This window comes from Vitis riparia, chromosome 13 (assembly GCF_004353265.1).
Source record: "Vitis riparia cultivar Riparia Gloire de Montpellier isolate 1030 chromosome 13, EGFV_Vit.rip_1.0, whole genome shotgun sequence".
Taxonomy (NCBI): Eukaryota; Viridiplantae; Streptophyta; class Magnoliopsida; order Vitales; family Vitaceae; genus Vitis; species Vitis riparia.
In genome coordinates, this window is record NC_048443.1 from 852,452 (window position 1) to 858,451 (window position 6,000).

General features: G+C 30.0%; 1 pseudogene; it reads left to right on the forward strand.

Moving 5' to 3' along the window:
- The first annotated feature begins 177 nt into the window (after positions 1–177).
- Positions 178–6,000, forward strand: LOC117927705 (annotated as a pseudogene).

Sequence of the window (6,000 nt, forward strand, 5' to 3'; positions counted from 1 at the left end):
CTACTACTACCCATGGTGAGAAAATATTAAAAAGAATATCGTCTTAAGATTGTTATTCTGGAATGATCACAAATGTATGGTCAAATAATTATGTATAATAAATAAACGAGAAGGTAAGTAAATATTGAATCTTACAAACTGTTGATCGAGGCTAGAGTTTGACTCTATGTCCTTAAGATGAATTTGCCCCGCACTGGTGCTTATGGTTTGTTGACAATCGTCTCTCAAGATGCAACGATCACTTTCTTGTGATAGTAGCACTCCAAATCACAAGAAATAGTGAATCACTTGATGACTTGAACTCTCTTGAATACCAAGCACTTAGAAGAAAGGAAAAGAAGTGGAGAGAATTGATGATGGAATGAATGAGAAATGCCATTGGGGGGGGGGGGGGGGGGGGGGGGGGGGGAATTGGACTATTTATAGATTTTTCTGGTGACTCTTAGAAGAGATGTGTCTTAAATACTTGACATATCCTTTGACACAAGTTGTGTCCATTAGGAAGAGTTGTGTCTAATTGAAACGGTATGTCTTAATTTCCATTCACCTATAAATATCCCAATACTTCATGCCCTCCATCCTAAAATAATCCTAAACAAATTTAAGTACATGGAATTTACATACTTAAGAGTGGAACTTTAGGATATCCGGCATAGTGGTGTGCACCACTCAAGGACAATCCTTGAAAAGCTAAGCATTAACTTACACTTTGATCTTGATATTAACATCATAGTTCTAGGGTTACTTTTCTTGGTCATGGTCATATGTATTGACATCATATGTATTTACTTTTCTTGGTCAAAGGATCATCAAAAAGCAAGCCAAAAGGTTAATTAGGACCCTTTCTCAAATGGGACCCCACCATTAACATGAGTACCAAGATAAAAGCTATGAGTTTAGTGGTGTAAACCCTATATTATCCTTCTAGTTATGGTCTACGTAATTGAAGAAAAATCTGATGTGGAAAATAAAGTCTTGTTTGACATGAAAATAAGTTTGATAAAAAAGAAAAAAAAAAAAGAGTAGAAAACAGTTTTCTATTCTTAAAAATAGATAATAAAAAAAAGTGTTTTTATAAAATATATAGTTCTTTAGTTATTTTTATTTATTTTATGAGAGTTGTTTTAAAAAATAATTATATAGATATGAAAAATCATTAAAAATAAAGTATTAAAAATAAAAATTACTTTTAAAATATAGTTAAAAATCTAAAAAAAAAAAAGGTTTAAAGACATTTCACATTCTCGAATATACTTTTATTTTACAAAACGTAATAAAACAATTTTCAAAAATTATTTTCAATATCTGTTTTCGAGAATATTTATCAAACAAAGCGTAATATTTCCAAATGGCCAACATATTAAGATGACAACTTCATGCCCTCCATCGTAAAATAATCCTAAACAAATTTTAAGTACATGGTTGATGAAAATCCTTCAAAAATTGAGCAAATAATGAAATGATATTTCTCTCTTTTAGATGTATCTCAATACATAAGCAAAGGATCAATATTTCTGTCTTCTTTTGCAAAATTTGTCTATATATATATAGATATGGCTGAGACCTTCAATATGTGGATTAAATTATAATCTTCAAGATCATATTAATTCAAAAATCAAGAAATGTAACTGAGACCTTAGATAATTGCCTCATTTTTGTCTAATTCATATCGACATAATCATTTTCTGATCATAATAGTAGCTAGATTTTGAATGAAAATTTCATTAAAAAAAAATGTCTTTTCACATTGAAGCTTTAACATTTTAAAATCTAATTAATTAAAGAAAATTTTGGATCAAATAAAAGAATAAATTGTTTATTCAAGTTAATATAAGTGTCTCCATCTATTAAGATTACATAGATATGAATGTCATCATCTATTATCACGTATAGATATTTTTTACTTTTTAACTCATTGGTCCTAGTTTTTTGGCTATTAAAAGTCATGATATTTTGTCATTACTAGAATAATTAACTCTCATCATATAAATATAAATACCGTGATTCCTAGTGTATATTATGCCATATTATGACAATATTCAATTTGAGTTTATCAGTTCTCATAACTTTAAAATTCATCTATATTATGCCATATTAATTAGTTCTCAATGCAATTTCTTTTATCTAAGGATCTCAAGGGGTCATGTGACATAAATATTTATATATGTTCTTTTTTCTTTTAAATATTAGTAGAATATGGGCGATTAAAAGATTTTATGTTTATTTCAAGTAACGCTAAGTTTTAATAAAAGTCTTTAAATTATCTAATATGCAATAAGACTAGGTTGATTATTAACATTTTTATAGGATCTTACTCTCAATTTAATATAATAAAATTAAATTAAAAAGATTTTATGCATTGAATTTTATCAAAGAAATACTATAACTAGTTCAACAATATTACTTTTGTTTAACAATTATAAATTGATGTCTTAATTTCCAACTAATGTGTAAGGTTATTTTATTTTCTTTCAAAAAACTAGAAACTTTTGTAACTCAAGTGCAATAGTGGGAGAATAAATAAAGAAGGGATCAAGTTATATAACAACCTCATCAATGAGCTCCAATCAAAAGGTCATTATTCTCTCCTTCCTCTACAATATGATGATGAACTTTATTTGGTCACACTTTATTAATTAGTACCCAAAGGTCCCAAGCTTAGGGATGTAATGCTAGTGGTTGGGTAGGGTTGGATTGGGTTTGGATGTGATGGGCCAAGCATCATTTTGGAGTCAACTTGGGCTACTAGCCTAAAATGCAATATGATGTTTAGTGTATTTAGTCCCTCCATCTTTAGCATTCTAAATGTATTATAACCTAAGGTTTGATAATTTTAAGTCATCGACTTAGTGGGTATTTAGTAAACAACTTAATAACTTAAAGTAACTTAATAACTTAATTTAAGTTATTAAGTTAATTAAGTATATTTGATAAAATAACTTAATGGTATGACTTAAAGTAAAAAATAATTTGAATAATAAGTAAAAATAGTTAACTTATTTTTAAGTCCACATCTTAATTTCACTTTTCTGCTCTCATTTATCCTAGTTACATCCACGATCTCTTTTGTTACTTTATGACCTTCATTGTTTCTTGACCTCTTTTACCCTAATTATAATTTATGAAAATAAATATGTTAATTTGATAATTTAGAATAAATTTTAAGTTAATCTTATCAAATAATCTTAATACTTAAAGTAATAATTAAGTAATAAATTTTAAGTTAACAATTTAAGTATAATTTAACTTAAAGTCAACTTAAGTCCTTAAGTAACAAGTATTAAGCTTTTCCAAGAGTATTGCATGTAGAAAAACCAAGAGTATTGTATGCATGGTTACACTTATTTGCCAAATGATATTCACATTTTGATAGATCTTTAGTAACAATGAAAAACCATTGTTGATATTGGCACGATTAGAAAATAACAATATATGTAATGAATCAATAAATTAATATTATGATCATTGATGGGGTAAATTATTTAACTATCGAAAGTTATATTTATGAATTAATTGTGTAGGCAACTCAAAGGAGGGATATTGAGATGACATTGGGGAGCCATTGGATGGTGCCTACTCCAACCAAAAAATTGATAAAAGGGCAGCTACAAGAGCCCTTGATTTCATGTTTGGATGGTCATACGTACATATTTCAACAAAAACTGCACCCCTAAACCTTGCCAAACATTAACAGGTTCATGAATCCATTAACTTATGGCGACTATGCCTACAACATGCATGCTTTTGTTGGACTGTCTGCCAAAGTTCACTTCTAAATAATCTATAAAGCTGAAAAGGTCTTATGATTTCCTTGGATTGAATTACTACATTGCAGCTCTAAATTTGCTCCACTTATGGTAGGTCTACAACCCTATGTGACACTATTTCACTGGGATCTTCTACAAGCACTAGAAGATGAGTATGGTGGATTTTTAAGCCCACACATTGTATAAGTAAATCAAATTCTACCTTCTTTACCATCTATACTCCTCAATGATATATATGAAAAATATAAACATTTATAGAACAGAGATGATCTTCAAGACTTTTCAGAGCTCTGCTTCAAAGAGTTTGGTGACCGGATAAAGCATTGGATCACCCTCAATGAACCATGGACCTTTAGGATGGGTGGTAATGACAAAGGAGCCATAGCACCAGGGCGGTGTTCTATGGGTTAATGAAGCCTGGGAAGCCAGAAACTCTGCCACCGAGCCTTATATTGTAAGCCACCATATGCTTCTGGCTCATGCAGCTGCAGTGAAAGTATACAAGGATAAATACCAGGTAAGCGAATAACTAGCTAGAGTTTCAAACATGATCCATTGGTTTGTCAGTCTTTATTTAGTAATGTATGAGTTATGAACTAGGGTTTGATAATATTAAGTTAACGGCCAACCAAAATGCTTAAGTGGTTAGAGGACTACAAGCGAATAATATGTATAGAGTTAATTTACTAACATGTAGTCTAATACATAACAAGTAACAAAATGTAAAGTAGGAGTGCATGGAATCAATTAAGAGTTATGATTGTTTATTATTTTTTGAAAAAATTTATGAGAGTCTTTAACAATGGAAGTATATTATTAATCTTATAATACTTAATTAGAAAGGTTGTGTTGATAAAATGAACAGTCATCTCAACAAGGGAAGATTAGGATAACATTGAGATTCCATTGGATGGTGCCCCACTCCAACCAGACAGCTGATAAGAAGGCAGCCAAAAGAGCCATAGATTTCATGTTTGGATGGTTAGTATATAAATGCATCACAAAAAAACCAGTCTTTTAGTTATAAATTGCAACACATACTAATATCATTTCATGTCTATTCATAGGTTTATGGACCCATTAACCTATGGCGACTATCCACATAGCATGCACATACTTGTTAGAAATCGACTACCTGATTTCACCTTTGAGCAATCTATGCTAGTGAAAGGATCTTTTGACTTTCTTGGATTGAATTATTACACAGCAAATTATGCAGCTGATATTCCTGTAGCTAATATCCTTGATGTGAGCTATGCTACAAATTCTCTTGTTAATCTTACTGGTAAGTCTATATAAAATCCTCAACGTTTGATTTGCATAATGATTTCAATAAATCATCTTGATTATTTTTTACCCATATATATATGTAATTCATTTTTATTTTTTCCCTTTGGTTTGATAGAACAACGCAAAGGAGTCCCCATCGGTCCAATGGTATGTAATCAATAAAATGATGTTTTATAGCATTTCATACTTATTTTTAAAGATTGAGAATCATTAATAACTTCATCTTCATAATCAAACGTTGAGAAAGAATTTGCAAGTTGTTCAACTTGGCTTAGTGTCTATCCAAGAGGAATCCACAACATTTTACTCTATATCAAAAGAAAGTACAATAATCCACTTATTTACATCACTAAAAATGGTAGGGTTAATGATCTTTTAATAATTTCTTCACCCATTACACATTATTTCATAAATGTATAATTCAAAAAAATTTCTTGTTCTATTTTTAATTGATTAACTTGAAATTTTCAAACTATTTTAGGGTTTAGTGAAGTCAACAATAGTGCCTTACAAATCAAGGAGGCACTAAAGGGCCCCATGAGGATAGATTACCAGTACTACCGGCATCTTTTGTTCCTTCAATTAGCCATCAAGTGGGTTTAATTCCCTAGACATATGAAAAAAATTTCTATTATCTAGGCCTTTTGCAATTACAACATTTTGGATGATTTCAACATGACGGTAGGTAATATATTTGCATGTATTTTATAAAGATTTGATTATGCAAATGAGAAAATAATACTAATAATAGGGTATCAAAATTTTTGGTTGTAGGGATGGTGTTAATGTTAAGGGTTACTTTACATGGTCATTGTTAGACAACTACGAATGAAATTCTGGTTACACTCAAAGATTTGACACCATCTTCATCGATTACGATAATGGCTTGAAAAGGTACCCTAAAGATTCAACTATGAGGTTCAAGAAATTCCTTAAAAAATAG